Source organism: Bos taurus, chromosome 8, assembly GCF_002263795.3.
Source record: "Bos taurus isolate L1 Dominette 01449 registration number 42190680 breed Hereford chromosome 8, ARS-UCD2.0, whole genome shotgun sequence".
NCBI classification, from domain to species: domain Eukaryota; kingdom Metazoa; phylum Chordata; class Mammalia; order Artiodactyla; family Bovidae; genus Bos; species Bos taurus.
Genome location: NC_037335.1, coordinates 73,028,454 through 73,052,685, shown reverse-complemented (window position 1 = coordinate 73,052,685; position 24,232 = coordinate 73,028,454). Strand labels below are relative to the sequence as shown.

At 39.6% G+C, this 24,232-nt stretch overlaps 1 long non-coding RNA gene across 1 annotated transcript in view; it reads left to right on the top strand.

Moving 5' to 3' along the window:
• The first annotated feature begins 1,523 nt into the window (after positions 1-1,523).
• Positions 1,524-24,232, top strand: part of LOC132346047 (uncharacterized) — a 28,979-nt gene continuing 6,270 nt past the window's right edge. The window contains exons 1-3 of the long non-coding RNA XR_009495766.1: positions 1,524-2,542; positions 9,095-9,192; positions 9,339-9,534. This is a non-coding gene — a long non-coding RNA (uncharacterized lncRNA). The remainder of the gene's footprint in view (positions 2,543-9,094; positions 9,193-9,338; positions 9,535-24,232) is intronic.

Here is a 24,232-nt window from a genome sequence, read left to right as displayed (position 1 = left end):
ATATGGACTGGTTGGATCTCCTTGCAGTCCAAGGGACTCTCAAGGGTCTTCTCCAACACCACAGTTCAAAAGCACCAATTCTTCGGTGCTCAGTTTTCTTTACAGTCCAACTCTCACATCCATACATGACTACTGGAAAAACCATAGCTTTGACTATATGGACCTTTGACAAAGTAATGTCTCTGCTTTTTAATATGCTGTCTAGGTTGGTCATAACTTTCCTTCCAAGGAGTAAGTGTCTTTTAATTTCATGGCTGCAGTCACCATCTGCAGTGATTTTGGAGACCCCAAAAATAAAGTCAGCCGCTGTTTCCACTGTTTCCCCATCTATTTGCCATGAAGTGATGGGACTGGATGCCATGATCTTCGTTTTCTGAATGTTGAGCTTTAAGCCAACTTGTTCACTATCCTCTTTCACTTTCATCAAGAGTCTCTTTAGTTCTTCTTCACTTTCTGCCATAAGGGTGGTTTCATCTGCATATCTGAGGTTATTGATATTTCTCCCAGCAATCTTGATTCCAGACTGTGTTTCATCCAGCCCAGTGTTTCTCATGATGTACTCTGTATATAAGTTAAATAAGCAGGGTGACAATAAGCAGCCTTGATGTACTCCTTTCCCTATTTGGAACCAGTCTGTTGTTCCATGTCCAGTTCTAACTATTGCTTCCTGACCTGCATACCAATTTCTCAAAAGGCAGGTCAGGTGGTCTGGTATTCCTATCTCTTGAAGAATTTTCCACAGTTTATTGTGATCCACACAGTCAAAGGCTTTGGCATAGTCAATAAGGCAGAAATAGATGCTTTTCTGGAACTCTCTTGCTCTTTCAATGATCCAGTGGATGTTGGCAATTTGATCTCTGGTTCCTCTGCCTTTTCTAAATCCAGCTTGAACATCTGGAAATTCATAGTTCATGTATTGCTGAAGCCTTCCTTGGAGAATTTTGAGTATTACTTTACTAGCATGTGAGATGAGTGCAATTGTGCAGGAGTTTGAGCATTCTTTGGCACTGTCTTTCTTTGGGATTGGAATAAACACTGACCTTTTCCAGCCCTGTGGCCACTGCTGAGTTTTCCAAATTTGCTGGCATATTGAGTGCAGCACTTTCACAGCATTATCTTTTAGGATTTAAAATAGCTCAAGTGGAATTCCCTCACCTCACTAGCTTTGTTCATAGTGATGCTTCCTAAGGCCCACTTGACTTCACATTCTAGGATGTCTGGCTCTAGTTAAGTGTGAGTGATCACACCATCGTGATTATCTGGGTTATGAAGATCTTTTTTTGTACAGATTTTCTGTGTATTCTTTCCACCTCTTCTTACTATCTTCTGCTTCTGTTAGGTCCATACCATTTCTGTCCTTTATTGAGCCCATCTTTGCATGAAATATTCCCTTGGTAGCTCTAATTTTCTTGAAGAGATTGCTAGTCTTTCCCATTCTATTCTTTTCCTCTATTTCTTTGCACTGATCATTGAGGAAGGCTTTCTTATCTCTCCTTGTTATTCTTTGGAACTTATAACTAACTACAAGATAATGTAATAAAAACTGTCATAGAAATGTGCCTGTGAAGCTGTACAATAGGGCCATTAAAGTACTCAGTTAAAAAGAGCCAAGAAGAAGAGGCTCACTACACGTCAGGACTGGACAACCTGGGGACCAGCACAATGAGTGAATATAGACCCAGGCACGTCACCATGGGTTTCAGAACACCAGGGGAAAGCGAGGCTTAAAAAGCTTCTCAGAAGAAAACACTGCAATATCGTAAAGTAATTGGCCTCCAATTAAAGTAAGTAAATTAATTTAAACAAAGAAAAACGTAGCAGATAAACAAAACAATGGTTAAATCTCAGAAAAATACATACTTGTGTGAGGAAAGAAGAAAATTACAGTACTCTATGTGACTCTGCCATGAATAGGATTTACAGACTCACATTAATTTAAAGACTGATGATAGACCTAACCAAAATTATATGTTTGTTTTGGGAGAATGGAAATATTAATATTGTGCATGTATATGCTGGTAGAAGAGTGACAGGGCTGAAAATCTACATCTTCCATAAGCGGCAGATTATTATAACGTGTAGGCTTTCCCTGGTGGCTCAGTCAGTAAAGAATCCGCCTGCAATGCAGGAGACCTGGGTTCAATCCCTGGGTTGGGAAGATTCTCTGGAGGAGGGCATGGCAACCCACTCCAGTATTCTTGCCTGAAGAATCCCCATGGACAAAGGAGCCCAATGGGCTGCAATCCATGGGGTCACAAAGAGTTGGACATGACTGAGTGACTAAGCACACTTTATGTGTAAAACGGAAAAATCAAAAATGGTACTATGCACAGATTACTTAGATACATGGTGGTAAATATTTTTTAAGACTATTTTTAATGTGGATCATTTGTAGTCTTTATTGAATTTGTTACAATATAGTTTCTGTTCTAATTTTCACTTTTTTTGGCTGCAAGGCACATGGCATCTTAGCTCCATGACCAGGCACTGACCCACAGCCCCTGCACTGGAAGGTGAAGTTCATCACAAGATTCCCAGGGAGGTAAATACTCTAAAAAAAAAACAAACGCAAAACTTAGAGTTGAAAGTGGTCACCTCTGGGAAACAGGGTATCAGCGACGGTATAGAGAAGGGGCATGAACCTATGTGTTACATAATACATTCTGTAGAGATGGTTGATACTTTAAACTATGAATATACATAACTTTGATTAAAACTACATCTTTTAAAAAATCTGGATTTTAAAAACTCTTGGTTGGAGGAAAAAATAAGTGAGAGGGCTTCGCCTGATGACAGTCAAAATATTTAAGTGCATACATGGATTCTTAGTGTAAAAAGTTTACTTTCACATACACAATCTGACAAAATTCTACCAACTTTTCCCTGTGATAGGTTATCATCACCCTCATTTTATAGATTAAGAAATTCAAGTTTAGGGATGTGAAATGCTTTGTCAAAGTTCACACTCGGGACTTCCCTAGGGGTCCAGAGACTAAGACTCCGCACTCCCAATGCAGAGGGTCCGGGTTCCATCCCCGGTCAGATCCCACGGGCCACAGCTAAGAGTTGATGTGCCACAGCTGAAGATCCCACAGGCCGCAACTAAAGGTCCGGCATGCTCTGCACGTCAGAATGGAGACTGAAGATCCCACAGGGGCAACTATGACCTGGCACAGCCAAATAAATAAATTAAAAAAAAAAAACAATCAAGTTCACATACAAGGATGTGGCCACAGTGCGATGGGACCACAGGTCTTCTGACTCAGGTCCTTCCTTTGTACCATGGCTGCCTTCTAAAGCAGTTCTCTTGAGCCTAGGGTATTTTGTAAATACAAGGCTCCCTTATTCTTAGGGTATTAGTGGAAATGGAGGTATTTGGCTTTACAGAAGGGAAGGACTTTGCAGATAATCTAGCTCAACCCTCTCATTGTACATCTAAGTAATGTGAAACTCAGAAAAGACTTTTCAGGCCACCAAAATATTAAGTGGACAGGAGAAGAATTTCATCAATAGAAAGCTTAGCTTAAACTTTCTTCGGCTGCTGACGTTCAGAAGTCTTTGTATCATTCTGACAAGGAAGGATCTATTTTATCTTGAAAAGTGAAAGTGTTAGTCACTCAGTCATGTCTGACTTTTTGCAACCCCATGGACTGTAGTCTACCAGGCTCCTCTGTTTATGGAGTTCTCCAGGCAAGAATACTGGAATGGGTTCTAAGCCCTCCTCCAGGGGATCTCTCCAGACCAGGGATCAAACCTGGGTCTCCTGCATTTCAGGCAGATTTTTTTTACCATCTGAGCCACAGAAATTAGGGTTCATCAAGACAAAATGCATAGTCTGATTCAACAAAGAAATGAAATTTTCCCTTGAGCAGTCACTTCTAGTTCACTCCTTCAGGGTAGGGTCTTCATAGATTATACAATAAAAGGGAGGTAAGATTTTTTCCTGCACGAATCTGGTCCTGTGCCACCTTGCCTGTCTTGAGAGTGGATGTAATGGAATCCTTCCATGATAACCTATCCAATTCTATTGCTGCTACGAGAAAACCCAGTGAAAGGAAATCCTTACCACATTTTATAGCTTCTTTCATTATCAAAGTGGCCTCATAGACTTGTTTCCCAAGCATTTATAGCTTGATGACCTGACAGCTTTCTACCCAGAAATGACCATGTGAAATAGTCCAGCAAAGCTCCCCACATGGCAAGAACTGAGGAAAGTTTATTTTGCTGGCAGTGCACATGGCTTTTCAAACAAGTAAGTTCTTTCTGAGGTCAATTAAACCTGTGTTCAATAAAATCACATGGGAGACAAGAGGACTGGGAATGTCAGTTATTGATTACATCTAGGTCACACCTAGAGAGAGGCTCTTCTGGCTGAACTTGATTAAAAATCATTTCCAAATCTAAATTTCCACAACATTATATCGTTTCCTTTATTCCCATCCATCATCTCTCCTCCATATCCCCCCACCTCCCTGAGTTTTCAGAATATGTCCAGTCATGTGTGCTTCTCCAATTGTACATTATTCAGTTGAAAGAAAGCCTGACCCTGGGATGAGGCAGGGCACGATCGGGGAAAGTAATGGATACTTTCTTGTCAAGGTAAACAGGAAATTAGAACAGAGAATTCTAACACTTCATTTACTAGTGTCATCATGAAATGAGATCCACAATATAAGAGGGCTTTCCAGGGCTCAAAACCTAGTTATACTTCCTACTTTACATAAGTTACTTAAGCTCACAAAGCCTCCACTCCCCAGCTCTAAGATGGCGTTGATGACGTCTCTTTCACCCACTGTTATGAGTATTAAATGAAAAAACACAGACAATGTCTATACCTACACTTCCAGCCACAATACACTTTGAATGTTAATTCACTTCCCTAAACTCTGAAAGTATCAAAACTCCAAGGGAAAAAATACATATAAATCTCTCACTTCCCTGTGTGCGTGGTTGCTAAGTCGCTTCTGTCATGTCTGACTCTTTGTAACCCATGGACTGTAGCCTGCCAGGCTCCTCTGTCAATGGGATTCTCCAGGCAAGAATACTGGAGTGGATGCCAAGCCCTCCTCCAGGGGTTCTTCCCAACCCAGGGATCAAACCTGTTCAAACCTGTATGTCTTGTGTCTCCTGCATTTGCAGGAAAGCTCTTTATCACTAGTACCATACCTTACTTCCCTGACTTGTCAGTAAATATGTAGTATTGATGCCTCAGCCACGGGCTGGCCTCATTTGCCAGTAAGATGACACCTTATATCTAATGGTAGAAAATTGTAATCGCTTACTTAGATAAACTTAATAAAATAGAATTAGATGCCAAAAGTGGAAAAAATGAAATTATGCCCCTAGGTTTTTGATGCTTCTTCCAGAGAATAAATGAAAATAAAAAATTTTAAGATCTGATCATGGATTCAATTATAGTGTGAACCAAATAAAGTGCCTATTTGCAGAAAATAGTCTATTTCTGTTATTATACAATACAAAAACATTAAACATTTGTGGAGGTTCATATGTTCTGGTTCTACTTATTAGCTTTGTAACCTTGAGGAAAGTGAAAGCGTTAGTCGCTCAGCCATGTCCGATTCTTTGCGACCCCATGGACTGCAGCCCTCCAGGCTCCTATGTCCATGGGATTCTCCAGGCAAGTATATCAGAGTAGGTTGCCATTTACTTCTCCAGGGGATCTTCCTGACCCAGGTATTGAACCCAGGTCTGCCGCATGGCAGGTGGATACTTTACTATCTGAGCCAGCAGGGAAGCCCCAATCTTGAGGAAACAGTTTCTTAATTCTGAGCCTTTGTCTTCTCAGTTGTAAGATGAATCTTACCTTCCTTAAGGCATAAGCACCTGATTCACACTAAGTTGACAAATGATAGCATTTATTTTTATAAATAATGATATAATTAATCATCATAACACAGGTGGGATCCTTATTTTGTTCATCAAAATTAAAACCAAGTTACACCAAGTACTAGAACAATTCAGTCAATTTTGCTTCTCTTGACTAGATGCTTCCTCAGTGATTAAAAATAAGATTAATTCCACTGATATATTCTTCTAACAGGTTCCATTATTTACTTGTATTGATCATCTATGATCATCAAGTTCACACTATTGGATAGCTCTAAAGGAAAAACAGAAGGGGCTTTGACATTTATTTTCTACTCTGTACAAGGCATTGGGCTACATGCTTCAGCACACGTCAATTGTGTTACATGTTCCTACTAAAAACTATACAAAGGAAGAACTAAGCTGACCATTTTATTATTTACACCTAAAGGAAACTGAGAGGGTTCTGATGGCTCATTGGTAAAGAATCCACCTGCCAATCCCAAGACACTGGTTTGATCCCTGGGTCGGGAAGATCGCCTGGAGAAGGGAATGGCAACCCGTTCCAGTATTCTTGCCTGGGAAATCCCAGGGACAGAGGAACCTGGCAGGCTACAGTCCATAGGATCACAAAAGAGACATGACTTAGCAACTAAACAACAATAACATAGGAAACTGAGGTTTGCGGAAGTTAAAGGCATTGCCAATGGTATGTGGCAGAGCTTGGGTTAAAATCAGGGTAATGTCAGATTTCAAAGCCCACACACTCCATTTCATCGGAGACAGAGGTGTTCCTTCGGGATTACAAAAGATGGGAGGCAGTTTGCATTTGAAGAGCATTTCTTTTTCAGAGTCCTGTGAGAAACAAAGAATCTCTATGTGTAGTCTAAAGAGAGCAATGTTTCCTCCAATTTATTGGTTCTCTTTTATTTAGCATTTTCCAAATCCTTGAAAAAATGAATAAAAATGTATCTTCCAGTGAAAAATGAATTCATCACAATGCATGGATATCTCTTGACTGCAACGAGATTTTTTCTAAATCTCCTGTCTTGTCGTTGTTGTTTAGTCACTAAGTTGCGTTCGACTCTTTGTGACTCTGTGACTGTGGCCCACCAGGCTCCTCTCTCCAAGGGATTTTTCAGGCAGGAATACTGGAGAGGGTTGCCATTTCTATCTCCAGAGGATCTTCACGACCCAGGGATTGGACTTGAGTCTCCTGCTTAGCAGGCAGATTCTTAACCACTGAGCCACCTGGGAAGTCCCAAATCTTTTGCTTTACATACCATCTGAACATACCACCTTCACTAAATTGTGGTTCTTCTCTCTCTTGTTCCTTCTGTTTCATTTGCATGATGCTCTGGGGTTAAAAGATGTACCTACTTATAAAAAGAGAAAATCAAAAGTACTATTTTTATGAAAACATTCCCATTGATCAGAAGGAGAAAATGGATCCACTTTTCCAAGAGATCAAAACAAGCATTCTTTTGAGCTAAACATGAGTCCTTCACACTAGGGTAATACCTATTAGAAGTTTTGTTCTGTGAAAAAGCAATGCGCCAGGTAAAGTTCAGACAAGTCCATCAGAGTATGTCTTTGTCCAGAAGACGGAAGAGAATGAATGTTCATTGAGAGCATCTGCAACTGTCTTATACCTTGTCTGATGCTGCAGTCTTCCCAGGACTCTTAAAAATTAGGGACCTTTATTCTCATTTGAGCCTACAGATGAGCTCAAAACCAGTTAAGTAAACTTCCTTTGGGGCTTCCCAAGTGGTGCTAATGGTAAAGAACCTGTCTCCCAATGCAAGAGACATAAGAGATGCCGGCTCAGTCCCTGGGTTGGAAAGACCTCCTAGAGGAGGGCATGGCAATCTATTCCAATATTCTTGCTTGGAGAATCCCATAAACAGAGGACTTTGGTGGGCTATCGTCCATAGGGTCGCAAAGAGTCAGACATGACTGAAATGACTCAGCATACATAAAAATTTCCTTTTAAAAAGTCCTAGAGGTAGAAGAATTTGGATTTGAATCCCATATTTAACTCAAAATGAAAGTAATTTTCATTAATTGCATCCTTATTACACACAAGGCAATTTACATGACCTTCAATGCTCACAACAACATTACAATGTAGGTGTTGTTCTCTTCATTTTTAAACATCAGGAGACTGAGGTTTAGGTAGGCTAAGAAACTTTCTCAACATCACATGGCTAGGAAAGTGTAGAGCCAAGATTTTAACAGGCTGACCTCTTTCTAAAGCCATCCCTTTTCATAGGTCCATGCAACTTCCTGGCAGAGTTAATAACCACACTGAGCTTAGTTAAGACAAATTTGGAGTGGACATGGAAGCAAGGAGAACCTGCAGCAGAATGCCACTGTCTTCTTGGAATCCATGCCAATCAGGAAGCCAGTGAAAGGCATTGTTAGTATGTGCCATGCCTTTGGAGAAGCAGATTTTTGAAAACAGAAAATAAAAAAGGAAAAAATAAAGGAGTCAACCCATGGGACAGAGAAAAAGAACTGCAAGTTCCCAAAGTTAAGTTGTGACAATACAGTCATAGCTAACGTCAGATATAAATATACATGCAACCATCTAAAGAAATTCATAACCCAAGAAAGTCTCTGATATTAAAAGAAAAGGAACAAATGAGGAAGGTCTCTCTAAGAACCTTGGGCATGTTTTCAGTGATGAAATAAAAGAACTAAAGATAACAAAATGGTCTTTTTATAGGTAACTTTAGGGAAACATTAAAAAATATAAAGAACATGAAATATAAGAAAATAAATAATAATGTCACAGTCAGCAGACACAACACCTGCCTCAGTTGCATCTATGCCTGTAGACTGCCACTTTGGAAAAAAAGGAATTCTCTAGCAATTGGTTCCTAAGAGCCCCTCACAATTGATGGAAGAATATGTAGGTTCCCCAAAGTCATCAGCCTTCAAGTCCCAAACTAAATGTTTAAATATCTCATGGAGGAAAAGTGATGAACAGAATCAAAAAGATGCAGAAAGGGGAGGAGGATAGCAAGAGGATCTAAGAATGATGGGGAAAAGTAGACAAGAAGTGCAAAGTACAGTGCATCTGTATGTACATATGGTTGAAATTGGAGTCAGAGAGAAATTACTCAGAGGCTAATTAGTGCTCAGAGAGAATGCCTTTGTCACCGGCTTGATCTCAGTACTTTGTTACAGCCGTGAACAGCGAGGGTTGGGCTGCACTGCCTTAGGGTAGTGAGTAATGACTTGCACCATCTGTGGTTGTTTTCAGGCACCTGAACCCAGAAGGATCCACCCTCTGTAGGAACCATCACACACTGTGTACTGAGTGTGTGCTATCTCCACTGCCTGGGCAGAACCTTTACAAGGGTGAGGATTCTTGATCTTGGAATAAGGAAGATTGTTCCCGGGAATAACCTGAAGTCACAGCCTTGAAAAGGTTCTCTTCTCTAACATTTCCTTTCCTTTCCTTTCTTTTCCCTTGTCTCTTCTTCCTTCTTTTCTTTTTAAAATAGATGTTGAACTGCTGGTCCTTGAAGAAGGAAAAGGAGAAGGAAATGTTGAGTGGAACTGCCTGTGATAGAGGGGAAAGAAGATGAGAAAGTGACTACAGATAGAAAATACAGAGGAGGAGGAGGACAAAAAGAGGAAGAAGAGGGAGAGGAAGAAGAGGGAGAAGAAGAAGCAGCAACAAGATTCAGAAAAAAAATGGTAAAAAAAGAAAAGCATTTCTGATGCTTAAAGATAATTATGAGAGATACTTACCTTAAAGATACTAATCTTATACTACTCTTAAAGATAAGTATGAGAGACCATGGATTATTGTTAGGTGTTGGTGTCATACCCGAGCACCACGTCCACGTTTTCTCATTATAAAATGGAGCTGATTGTACACAATCTTCATGGGATTTTTACCATTTTTTTTCATAAAGCGTTGTCAGAACTAAGTGAGTTAATGAATAAATATAGTACTAAAAACATATTTAGCACATAGAAAGTTCAATATTGTTAGCAACTGTAACCGTTGTTTATGTTGTTAGCAGCAATACTAGGATGATTGAAATGTCTGTAAAGTACCAAATATTGCTAGGTGCATGTAAGTTTTTAATAAATCACTACTATGACAATAAAAGTGGAGGAAATGGCAACCCACTCCAGTATTCTCGCCCGGAGAATCCCATGGACAGAGGAGCCTGGCTGGCTACGGTCCATGGTATCACAAAGAGTTGAACATGATTTAGCAACTGAGAGTACACACGTGACAATAATAGAGTTATTGCTACCATTGTTATTGCTATTTAAATAAAAATGGGACACAAACACATTTAAAATGTTAAAGAATAAAAACAAAGAAAAGATATCATAAATGAAAAGACAGAAAATAAGAAGATAATGCAAAAACAAGATCAAAGTAACAATAAGACAAAAGTTCAACTTCCATACAAAATAACTATATACCATAAATTAAAACCAGAAAGTGAAACAAGAAAAAATAAAAAATAAATTAATCTCATGTTAGAAATGAGGAGAAAATATAATTTGCAAATAGTATGATTGTACAATAGGAACACACAAGAGTATCAACTAAGATATTATTAAAACTGACTAGAAATTTCAGAAAAGTTAAAAAATAAGATGGCAAAAATAAAGATTGTTTTTATATACAAAGATATATAAAGAATATGTAAAGACAGAAGATCTCATATATCACAGTGTAAAAAATAGAACTAGATTTAGAGCAAGGATAAAAGTTAGAAATAAAAATGTACATTTACTGATTCACTCATGCTGTCTTGGAATAAACTGTTCAGTCAGTTCAGTCGTTCAGTCATGTTTGACTCTTTGTGACCCCATGGACTGCAGCACACTGGGCCTCCCTGTCCATCACCAATCCCCGGAGCTTGCTCAAACTCATGTCTATCCATCCAGTCAACGATGCCATCCAACCATCTCATCCTCTGTCATCCCCTTCTCCTCCTGCCTTCAATTTTGCCCAGCATCAGAGTCTTTTCAAATGAGTCAGTTCTTCACATCAGGTGGCCAAAGTATTGCAGTTTCAGCTTCAGCATCAGTCCTTCCAATGAATATTCAAGACTGATTTCCTTTAGGATAGACTGGTTGGATCATCTTGCAGTCCAAGGGACTCTCAAGAGTCTTCTCCAACACCACAGTTTAAAAACGTCAGTTCTTCAGTGCTCAGTTTTCTTTATGGTCCAACTCTCACATCCATTCATGACTACTGGAAAAACCATAGCTTTGACCAGACAGACCTTTGTTGGCAAAGTAATGTTTCTGCTTTTTATATGCTGTCTAGGTTTGTCATAGCTTTTCTTCCAAAGAGCAAGTGTCTTTTAATTTGATGGCTGCAGTCACCATCTGCAGTGATTTTGGAGCCCAAGAAAATAAAGTCTGTCACTGTTTCCATTGTTTCCCCATCTATTTGCCATGAAGTGATGGGACCGGAAGCCTTGATCTTAGTGGCATGATCTTAAACTGGACAAGAAATGTGCAAACCTTGATAAAGACAGTCTTTGTCTTTGCTCTTGGACAAAAGGCTTAAATAAGTTCAGAAACCAAATATATTTCTTGTGGGAAATATAAAATCATTCTTCAATTTATTTTGAAGAAAAAAACTCATGAAATTTCGCACAAAAAATAGAAGAATAATGACAGCTAATTTGTCCATCTTGTATTAAGTAAATACAAGCTGTACTATGTGAAACCCAAGGCACTCCTATGGAATAAGATAATAGTAGCCAGCATTTATTAGTTGCTTCCTTTTGTTACATACACTGTTAAGTGCATTCAGTTCAGTTCAGTTGCTCAGTCATGTCCGACTCTTTGTGATCCCTTGGACTGCAGCACACCAGGCCTCCCTGTCCATCACCAACTCCTGGAGTTTACTTAAACTCATGTCCATCCAGTCAGTGATGCCATCCAACCATCTCATCCTCTGTCATCCCCTTCTTCTCCTGCCTTCAATCTTTCCAAGCATCAGGGTCTTTTCCAACGAGTCAGTTCTTCGAAGCTTCGAGGTATGTAAGTGCATTACATACATTAACTAATTTTTTCTCATACGTAACAATGCTGTGAGGTAGGTATTATTTTTATCTTCACCCAAGAAGAAAGCAGAGCCATCAGATTAAGTAACAACTATCACTGGGACTTCCCTAGTGGTCCAGTGGCTAGGACTCTGAGCTTCTAATCCAGACGGCCTGGGTTTAATCCCTGGTCAGGGAACTAAATCCCATATGCCACAACTAAGAGTTGGCATGCTGCAAGTAAGACCTGAAACAGCCAAATAAATAAATATTTAAAAAATAAAAGGGTATATTTTATTGTATGTTACATTACACTTCACTTTACATTATACTTCAATGAAGCTGATTTTTCAGAAATGCTAACTGGAAGCTCCATGTGCATGTGTAAATTATGAGCTTTTCTGGTTGACATCTTTCAACTCCTATAAATTTCCCCTTCCAATTTTTGGGGGCATTAAGCCTCTATAGAGGCTTAAAAGACTATAGTCTTTTATTTCCATTTTAATTGGGCTTTTAGGAGAATGGGGAGATAACTCTGTATTCACTTCTTTGTGTGAACACACAAATTGAACTGTGTGTTCATTTTGCCATGTTTAATCAAAAGTTCAGTGGTGGTATTTCAAATCAGTGAGAAAGGCTAGAGTACTCAGTTAGGTATAGGGTGGATCTTAAACGTGTGTGTCAACACACACACACAACAAAAGCTAACTATGTAAGGTGATGGATGTGTTAACTAAGCTTAAGGTGGTAATCATTTCATAATATGTACATATGTCAAATCATCATGTTATACACCTTAGATATACACAATGTTATTTGTCAGTGATATCTTGATAAAGCTAGAAAGTGTGAAATTTCTGAATGACAAAATTAAGGCAAACAAAATAAAAAATACTAGAAATATTTCTAATATACCTGGTCGATGCAGATTAATGTCCTTAAGGCACAAAATACTTCTATGAATAAGAGGGAAAAAAAGATAACCTAATTTTAAAATAAAAGACATGAAAAAGTGGCTCACAGAAAGGAATATAAATGGTAAACAAAATAACTGTAAATCGTTGAGCTTTTTTGTAACTAATAAATTCTAATTAAACCTATATACTTTTGGGACTTCCCTGATGGTCCAGTGATTAAGACTTGGTGCTTTCACTGCAGGGGGTGCAGGTTCAATCCCTGGCTGGGAAACTAAGATCCCAAATGCCGAGCAGGTCCAAAAAATAAATAAAAAATTTTAAACCTATATACTTTTGTTCTGTAAGTGGCTAATTTTATTTTCGTTAAGAACAATACCTAATGACTAACAATGGTGAAGGCAACTGACTATTCTCATGGAAATATAAATTTGGTTCAACTTTCTTTGGGGTAATTTAGCAATCTGGTGACTGCAGCCATGAAATTAAAAGACGCTTCCTCCTTGGAAGGAAAGTTATGACCAACCTAGATAGCATATTCAAAAGCAGAGACATTACTTTGCCAACAAAGGTCCATCTAGTCAAGGCTATGGTTTTTCCTGTGGTCATGTATGGATGTGAGAGTTGGACTGTGAAGAAGGCTGAGCACTGAAGAATTGATGCTTTTGAACTGTGGTGTTGGAGAAGACTCTTGAGAGTCCCTTGGAGTGCAAGGAGATCAACCAGTCCATTCTGAAGGAGATCAGCCCTGGGATTTCTTTGGAAGGACTGATGCCAAAGCTGAAACTCAATACTTTGGCTACCTGATGCGAAGAGTTGACTCATTGGAAAAGACTCTGATGCTGGGAGGGATTGGAGGCAGGAGGAGAAGGGGATGACAGAGGATGAGATGGCTGGATGGCATCACTGACTCGATGGACGTGAGTCTGAGTGAACTCCGGGAGTTGGTGATGGACAGGGAGGCCTGGCGTGCTGCGATTCATGGGGTCGCAAAGAGTCGGACACGACTGAGCAACTAATCTGAATCTGAATCTGAATATATTAAATCTTAAATGCAAAACATACCCCATAATCAGCAATTCAATTTCTGGAAATCTTTCCTAAGGAAATTATTTTAAAATGTGTACAAAGATTTTTGTTACAAGAATATTAATAACAATATTGTTTCTAATAGTAAAAGGAAGAAATGTGAGCAATTGTAAGTTGATTAAACAAAATGCAGTCTTTTAAGAATGTTGTAGGTGAATATTGTTTTCCCATGGAGAAATACTGGTTATACATTGCAAGTAAAACCAACAGAATTATAAAAATTTATACAGAGCGTAAAACCACTGTATAGGGAATAAAAGTATGTATAAATATGCACATAGAGGAAATTATCTGGAAAGAAACACATACAGTAACTCTCAGGAATTATCTCTGAGTGATGAGATTATGAATGTTTTATTTTTTTTAAATTTAGCACTGTTTTGTATTTTTTGTGATGAATATGTATGACTTTTTTAATTAATAGAAAAAGAATTTTTTTTTTACTTTAAAGAAGAGATTCTATCCAGACTAGTAAGAGAAATGTAAAACATTTAGGAATAAACTCAAGAAAAAATGAGTTATATATGTAAATTAATTAAGACAAAGGAGCCAAGAATATACAATGGGGAAAGGATAATCTCTTCAATAAGTGGTGTTGGGAAAACTGGATAGCTACATGCAAAAGAATGAAGTCACTGTCTTAGACTATACACAAAAATCAAGACAAAATGGATTAAAGCCTTGAAAAAAAAATGTATATATAATGGCAAGTCCCAAACTTCCTTTCTCCAGTTGTTGTTTACCTGGCAAGTTGTGTCCAACTCTTTTGTGATGCCATGGACTATAGCCTGTCAAGCTCCTTTGTACATGAGATTTCCCAAGCAAGAATACTGGAGTGGGTTGCCATTTACTTCTCCAGGGGATCTTCCCGACCCAGGGATTGAACCCGTGTGGTAGATCTATGATCACTCACAATACTCGCTGCCTTCTTTGTGGACGCCACTGATTCCCTGGCCCCACCTATGTCATGCTTGGTCCTGAGGGTCATTCTGATGAATAAAAATGAGCCCAGGTGTGGTTCTGGCAACATCCCAGATGAGGGCTGTTCCTCAATCTGGATCCCAGAGTGAGGATGACAAGACGCAGAACTGCACTCAAGCCATATCAGACATGTGTAATGAGCAAGAAATAAACCCCTGTTGTAAGCCATGGCAAATTTAATGTGATAAGGAAATGAAAGAAAGATCTGCTGGATGCTCTTGGAAAAGTTTTCCTGAATCCTCAAAAAAAGGCACAAGGAGTAAATCTCCTATTAAGAGTTACTGAGGGTACATGTGACCCCTGATGCCACACCAGCCAACCTAAATCATGAGAGAGACCAGGCTCAGCATGAAACCAACGCTGGAGAGATGGAAACAAACTAGATCCTTAATATCCTGAGCCCCCTGGATCCTACTTCGGAACTCCAGATTTCCTTATTTAAACCAGTGCAGGGACTTCCCTGGTGGTCCAGTGATTAATAATCCGCCTTGCAATGCAAAGGGCACAAGTTTGATCCCTGGCAGGAGGAGGGGGGTGGGCCTAAGATCCCACATGCCACGAGGCAACTAAGCCTCTGCATGGCAACTACTGAACCTGAGCACCACAGCTAGAGAGTCCATGCACCATACTGGTGGTTCCATGTGCCACAACTAAGACCCAAGGCAGCTAAAAAAAAATAAATGCATTTTTACCTGTAGTTGAAAGCATCCCAACAGATTCACAAAACTAATCCATGAAACCTGATCCTGGGGCCACTGAAGAATTTTGAGACAGCTGTGATGGAAAAAAGGCAACATACTGAAAAGACACATCCAGTGTTTGTGAAGAAATGCTCAAAATGGATTGGAAGAGAAGCAAGACTACCAATTCCAGGAAAAGTATAATCATCCACAGATAGTTTAACAGCAGTGAGGACTAGGGCATTCAGTGAACAGGTGAGAGACATTTTGGAGAACTGACCGGACTCATTCCCTGAAGGAGATGCATGCATGCTCAGTCACTCAGTTGTGTCCGATTCTTTGTGACCCCACGGACTGTAGCCGACCAGGCTTATCCACCCATGGGATTTCCCAGGTAAGAATACTGGAGTGGGTGGCCATTTCCTTTCTCCATTTCTGAGGACAGTACATGAGAAATAAGCTCCTTGATTTTAATTATGCCATGACAAAGTCTAATATATCAACATTCATAAAGGACAGGCACGTGTGCATCTCCTCAGGCAGTTGAGAGCTTTTGTTTGTTGTTTTTCAAATAATGTTGTGCTGCTGACTCATGTTTGCCATGTGCCCTGCTGTGACCTCTCGATATTCAGGGCTCTAATCACACTCCTCATTATTATTAATAATCAGTGCCTATGAAATTATACTACACTCTGACTTGTTATCAAGTCCTGGATGTATGCAAATAGATTAATCAACCAGCTCCATGCTTAAAACTTTGAATGGAACTTTAAGTGTGGTGGAAGTACCTGCCCTGGCTCTTGGCTGTCTCCTCCAATCAAGCCTGAGGTGTGTTTTCCTCCTAACTTTTAATTGCATGACCTCTGAGAACCTAATTTCCAGAAAACCCATTTATTATTTTAATGCTCATTTGGCATTATTATTTTCCCAAAGCAATCTTTTTGTCTCTAAATCTCTTAGGAGTTGAGACGCAAGCCAAGAAAAGCTTCATTTTCTCCTCCTGGCCCTCAAAGGAAGCAGAAATGAAACATTAAAAAAAAAATCTTAGTTTCTAACTGGGGATAGGAGGAGGGAGTGAAGAAGGATGGGGGGAGTGGGGGAGAAAAAGATTGGAAGGCATTTGCGTGGGTCCCAGATGGAAAGCAATCCAGCAAATTGCCTTTAAACAGCAGTGTCCCTGCAAATAGGGCACTCTAGCTGTTTTGTGTCACTTGAAAGCATCTTGTTGATATTTTTATAGATTTTATGATACATTCTAAAGCTTGCATCAGGAACAGCCACTTGGAGTTCTGGCAGTAATGAACATTGTTATACTCACAGCCTGAGTAGTCTTTACTTCAAAGGGAGGCGTTGATTTGATCTTTCATCTTCTCAGCTGTTGCTTACCAGCTTCCTTCAGATACTGTTTGAACTAAAAACCCCACGTTTCCTGGTTTGAGTGAGCAATTCCCATGGCACGTCTAATCCTCTCACTTGGAAGCTACTAAACTGTGATTGAATGATGCCATTAACAAGGAGGAGGTAAATACATTTAAACACACAGCCTTAGACTTTCCTCAAATAATAACCAACTTATGTCTTCGGGAGACTTGTTTGTTTACCAAAATAAGAGGCTTGGGAAGCGAGAAATAAAAATTAAATGATGAATGAATGAATGCATGAAAAATGAATACAGTAACAGGCAGTTGAGTTTTATGGTATTAAAGAAGGCTTCTCATACTCCTCAAAGCAGAAAGACAAGAAGAGGAAGGAAAAGTACATTATCTACACTTTGGAGATGTTGAACTGGGTTTTCCACAAGGAAAGGAACTTAAGTCTTTGGCCAGCCTTATTCTGGGCCACTTTCTATTAAGAACCATTTTAGTTAAGTCACACCAACTTCCTCATTGGCATTCAAACTTTACTTATTTTCTCCCACCACTGAAAATCATACTGTGTGGCTACTTACACATTTAAATATAAATTAATTCAAATTAATACTGAAAATGTAGTTTCTCAGCTGCATTATTTTGAAACATGCAGTCACGTTTCAAGTACCCAACATAGGCTAGTGGCTACCGTGGTGACTCCATGGACTATATAGCCCACCAGGCTCCTCTGTCCATGAAATTTTCCAAGTAAGAATACTGGAGTGGAAATCCCCATTTCCTTCTCCCAGGGATCTTCCCAACCCAGGAATCGAACCCATGTCTACTGCATTGGCAGGCAAATTCTTTGCCACTGAGCCACCTGGGAAGCCACTAAACAATATAGACACAGAACATTTCCAACTTCTCAGAGAGTTCTATGGACTGAGCTGCTCCAGAGACCTCCAGTGTTCCTTGTTCTGCTCTAATTATGATTAAATGGATCAATTGTAATCTTATTTCATAACAGTTTTCATCATTGATCTATGCATGGTCCAACATTTATTTGTTTCTGTTAATTCTGTAATAAATATCCATGAAACCACAATTCAGAATTAGAGTCAGGACCTTGAAAATAACTTACATATGATCATGTGTCCTCCTCCACCTACCATTCTGCTGTCTCCTCACACCTGAAATTACTACCGTTGTGGTTCCTATGTTGATTCACACCCTCACTTTCCTTTTCATTAACTTCATGTATTTCCTTTTCATATATTCACATTCTTGTGCGTGTGCATAATTCTGTTGGTTTTTAACTTTAAGAAAATATGTTAAATATAATTTTGGAAGACTTTTAAAATCAAGCATAATACTGTTGATGGTGCAATAGTTTGCTTTTCTGATATATAATATGCTGTTCATGGGGTGACTATACTGCAGGTTTTTCACTTACTCTCCTGTTGGTGGGTGTTCTGGATCACTCTAGGCTTTTGCTATTGTGAACGGTTAGTTCACCTGTGATCATTCTTTTCCTCCCCGGTTTTTGGCTATACTGGGTGTCCTTTGCTGGGTGCGGGCTTCTCTAGTTGCAGCACGTGAGTTAAGTTGACCGACAGCATGTTGGATCTTCGTTCCCTGACCAGGGATTGAACCTGCATCCCCTGCAATGGAAGGCAGCTTCTCATTCACTAGACCACCAGGAAAGCACCTGTGAACATCCTTATACATATTTCCTATTGTAAACATGCAGGAGTTTCTCTTTGGTGTGTACCAAAGAGTAGAATTATTGGTCATAAGATACGTGAATGTTCGACTTCAGGAAATAAACAAATTGTTTTCCAAAGGGGTTTTGCCATTTTACTCCAACAAGCCAGGCAAAGGAAATCCTATGGAATCATATCCTCTATAGCACATGGTGTTGTCATTTTTAGCCAATTCAATAGGTGTTGTGACCTCAATTCACATTCCCTAGATTACTAATGGTGTTAAACGTATCTTCAAGTTTTTATTGGTTACATGGGCTTCCTATTCTCAAATGCCTGTCCGTGTCTTTTGCCCATTTTTATGCTAGATTGTTTGTGCTTGTCTTATTGATGTATAGAAGCTTTTCATATGGTCTTGGTAAGTTTCAAAATGTTACTACATAGTTGTTTACAGTATTTTTACTATATATTTGGTTATGTACTCTTTTGCAATTGGTAACATTATTTATTTGTATTCTTACTCTTTTGAAAAGCTTTTCCAAAGATTTGTCTAGTGTTTTTGTATCAAAGGGTCAACTTTTGGCTTTGTTGATTATCTTTGACCCTTTGTTATTGATGTTTACTGCATTAATTTCTACTCTTAATTATTACTTTCTACTTTCTTTGAGTTCACTCTATTGTTCATTTATACAACTTCTGATGATAGACACTTAGGTCATCAATTTAAAGCTATCTTTATTTCTAATGAAATTATGTCAGGCTATACAGTTCTCCTGAAGCACCAGTTGTGATGAATTTCTTTTTTGCTTAGCTTAATCATTCCAAAAAATTTGAAGACTCAGGTCAAAACTTCCCTCATTCATGAAGCTTTATTCCATTCATTTATGAACCTTCCCATGCTAGTCCACAGCCATACATTCAGTTTCACAACTCTATGTTACGATTAAGTAGAATAAACATGGGCTTCCCTGATGTCTCTCCAGTAAAGAATCCACTTGCCAATGCAAGAGACATGGGTTTGATTCCCCAGTCCTGGAAGATCTCCTGGAGGAGGAAATGGCAACCCACTCCAGTATTCTTGCCTGGGAAATCCCATGGACAGAGGAGCCTGGTGGGCTACAGTCCATGGGGTCTGTACAGAGTCAGACGCAACTTAGCAACTAAACAACAATGACAGAATAAACATAGGTTTTGAAGTCACAGTCAAAGCCCTGCTTATTTAACTTCTATGCAGAGTACATCATGAGAAATGCTGGGCTGGATGAAGCACAAGCTGGAATCAAGATTGCTGGGAGAAATATCAATAACCTCAGATATGCAGATGATATCACCCTTATGGCAGAAAGTGACGAAGAACTAAAGAGCCTCTTGATGAAAGTCAAAGAGAAGAGTGAAAAAGTTGGCTTAAAGCTCAACATTCAGAAAATAAAGATCATGGCATCTGGTCCCATCACTTCATGGCAAATAGATGGGGAAACAGTGGAAACAGTGGCAGACTGTTTTGGGGCTCCAAAATCACTGCAGATGGTGACTGCAGCCATCAAATTAAAAGACGCTTGCTCCTTGGAAGAAAAGTTATGACCAACCTAGATAGCATATTAAAAACCAGAGACATTACTTTGCCAACAAAGGCCCGTCTAGTCAAGGCTATGGTTTTTCCAGTAGTCATGTATGGATATGAGACTTGAACTATAAAGAAAGCTGAGTGCTGAATAATTGATGCTTTTGAACTGTGGTGTTGGAGAAGACTCTTGAGAGTCCCTTGGACTGCAAGGTGATCCAACCAGTCCATCCTAAAGGAAATCAGTCCCGAATATTCATTGGAAGGGCTGATGCTGAAGCTGAAACTGCAATACTTTGGCCATCTGATGCGAAGAGCTGACTTATTGGAAAAGACCCTGATGCTGGGCAAGATTGAAGGCAGGAGGAGAAGGGGACAACAGAGGATGAGATGGTTGGATGGCATCACCGATTCAATGGACAAAAGTTTGAGTAAACTCTGGGAGCTGGCAATGGACAGGGAGGCCTGGCGTGCTGCAGTCCATGGGGTCGCAAAGAGTCCAACAAGACTAAGCAACTGAACTGATACTGACTTGAAGTCACAGAGACATGTCAAATTCCATTTTTGTCACTTTATAGCTGGTTTACTTTAAGCATAACAATATATGTCCTTTTTCTTCTTAAACATGGAAAAGACAAAAGCTAATTTAAATGCAAATGTTAGCTAATCTATGTGAAGCTATCTAGTATTAGTCCTGGTATGTGTGTGTGCTAGTTGCTCAGTTCCTGGTATATGCTATATCAATTCACTCTTCTTTTTTTCCCTTTCTTTCTTCCTTCTATCCAGAGAACAAGATTCCAGGTTTGGTTTTTCCTCTGAGAGCCACTGAAAATTATTTCTACATAAAAGATCTAAAATGTAAAAGAAGTTGGCTAGTTTTCATCTCTGTCTTTATTTTTCTCTTGTGATATTCCCCACTCTACTTTCTCTGTGTTGGAGAAAACGAGAGCATAGTAGCAGCTGAGTAGTTCTATCCATGTCTGTCCTCTATGGTTAGTGTTATAGATTACTTGATCTTGACCGTGAGACTTGGTTTCAGTTCAGTTCAGTCACTCAGTCATGTTTGACCCCATGGACTGCAGCACGCCAGGCCTCCCTGTCCATCACCAACCCCTGGAGCTTGCTCAAACTCATGTCCATCCAGTTGGTGATGCCATCCAACCATCTGATCCTCTGTCATCTCCTTCTCCTCCTGCCTTCAGTCTTTCCCAGCATCAGGGTCTTTTCCAATGAGTCAGTTCTTCACATTAGGTGGCCAAAGTACTGGAGTTTCAGCTTCAGCATCAGTCCTTCTAATGAATATTCAGGACTGATTTCCTTTAGGTTTGATCTTCCTGCAGTTCAAGGGATTCTCAAGAGTCTTCTCCAACACCACAGTTCAAAAGCATCAATTTCTTGGTGCTCAGCTTTCTTTCTTGGTTTGGCTACATATTAATAACCTGCTGGACCAACTCATCAAGTTGCTATACCTGGCATTCTGTCAGTTTAGCTCATTTCCCTAAGAAAACTCTCTTGTTGAAACATCACATTCACCGACTTAACGTTTCTTTGAAGCTCAATGTTGTTAATTTCCTCTATTAGAACTACCTCTTTCTTCACTGTCTCATCGAAGTCAATGAGGAGATGTGGTCCTGGCCCTAATGCATTAACTCCCTAATGTTTTCACACCTCTCTGCTGCTGCTGCTGCTGCTAAGTCGCTTCAGTCGTGTCCAACTCTGTGCGAGCCCATAGACGGCAGCCCACCAGGCTCCCCCATCCCTGGGATTCTGCAGGCAAGAACACCGGAGTGGGTTGCCATTTCCTTCTCCTCACACCTCTCTAAGGAGCTACTATTTACAAAGGCACTCCCACAGTGGTGTTTGTGTGTGTATGTGTGTGCACGCTCAGTCATGTCTGACTCTTTGCGACCCCATGGACTGCAGCATGCTAGGCTTTGCTGTCCTTCACTATCTCCCTGAGTTTGCTCAAACTCATGTCCAGTGAGTCGGTGATGCTATCTAACCATCTCATCCTCTGTCACCCCCATCTCCTCCTGCCCTCAAATCTTTCCAGCATCAGGATAATACACCAGGGGTAGAATAGACCTTCTACATCCATTTTTTCCTCACAGCACCCAAGCACAAGAGGGCGTCAGAGGAAGAGATGGCTGATTGGTATCACCGGATGCAATGAACATGAACTTGGGCAAGTTCTTGGAGACAGTGAGGGACAGGGAGGCCTGGCATGCTGTAGTCCACGGGGTTGCAAACAGTTGGACACAACTGGGTGACTGAACAACAACAAAGTATTTGAAAAAGACTCAACAAAATGGAATTTATTTCCAAAGTCAACTGAAAAAAAAGGTACTCAGTGAACATTGGGGTGCATGTGTCTTTTTGAATTACAGTTTTCTCTGGGTATATGCCCAGAAGTGGGATTTCTGGGTATTATGATAGTTAAAATTTTAGTTTTTTAAGGAAACTCCATACTGTTTTCCATAGTAGTTGTACAATTTATCCTCCCACCAACAGTGCAAGAGTGTTTCTTTTTCTCCAGACCCTCTCCAGCATTCATTGTTTGTAGATTTTTTTAATGATGGCCATTCTGACGAGTGTGAGGTAGTACCTCATTGTAGTTTTGATTTGCATTTCTCTAATAATTAGTGATGTTGAGCATCTTCCCATGTGTTTAACCTAAATGGGAAGGAAATCCCAAAGAAGAGGGGATATATGTATATGTATAGCTGATTCACTTTGCTGTACAATGGAAACTAACACAACATTGTAAAGCAACTATATGCCAATAAAAATTAATTTTAAAAAATAAAGCAAAAAGGCACTCAGTATAGAGAAAGTAAAGTTTTCAGAAATGCACTAATTTCTTTGTATCTATCTGAATACAAAGAAATAATTAAAGGTAATTCTCTGTTCTAAAAGAAGCATACTCACGCAGAGGGAATTTCAGAGAAAATGAGATAGACAATTTAAAATTCTGACCTGTGGAAGGAAGGCTTAGGAATGAGTTTTTACATTTTTTTAGTACTCATTATGAAAAATTCCAATTGTCTTTACAATGTTACAATTCTATATATAGTTTCAAAGCAGTTTAAATAAATTTACATGAGCTCATATATGTTCCATAAATGACTAGTGCTGACAAGTACAAATGCTGAGAAAGGTGGTAAAAACTGGACTTTATTATTTCCATTTATTTAAGAATGGATGGAACATTCAGATTGTCCATGATGCTACAATCTCTTGTGTTGAAAGCATCAGTTTCTAAATAAATGGAAAATGTTTCAAATTCTTTAGAGAAAAGCATTCACCAATGCCAGGTATTTTTTCTTTTCTACATCACAACGTTTGAAATAGAAGTAATTTTTTGTACTTCCAGGATTAAAATTTTAGTTTGCTTGTCAGTTCAGTTCAGTTCAGTCGCTCAGTCATGTCCGACTCTTTGCGACCCCATGAATCGCAGCACGCCAGGCCTCCCTGTCCATCACAAACTCCTGGAGTTCACCCAGACTCACGTCCATTGAGTCAGTGATGCCATCCAGCCATCTCATCCTCTGTCATCCCCTTCTCCTCCTGCCTCCAATCCCTCCCAGCATCAGAGTCTTTTCCAATGAGTCAACTCTTTGCGTGAGGTGGCCAAAGTACTGGAGTTTCAGCTTTAGTATCATTCCTTCCAAAGAAATCCCAGGGCTGATCTCCTTCAGAATGGACTGGTTGGATCTCCTTGCACTCCAAGGGACTCTCAAGAGTCTTCTCCAACACCACAGTTCAAAAGCATCAATTCTTTGGTGCTCAGCCTTCTTCACAGTCCAACTCTCACATCCATACATGACCACAGGAAAAACCATAGCCTTGACTAGATGAACTTTTGTTGGCAAAGTAATGTCTCTGCTTTTCAATATGCTATCTAGATTGGTCATAACTTTCCTTCCAAGGAGGAAGCGTCTTTTAATTTCATGTCTGCAGTCACCATCTGCAGTGATTTTGGAGCCCCCCAAAATAAAGTCTGACACTGTTTCCACTGTTTCGCCATCTATTTCCCATGAAGTGATGGGACCAGATGCCATGATCTTCATTTTCTGAACGTTGAGCTTTAA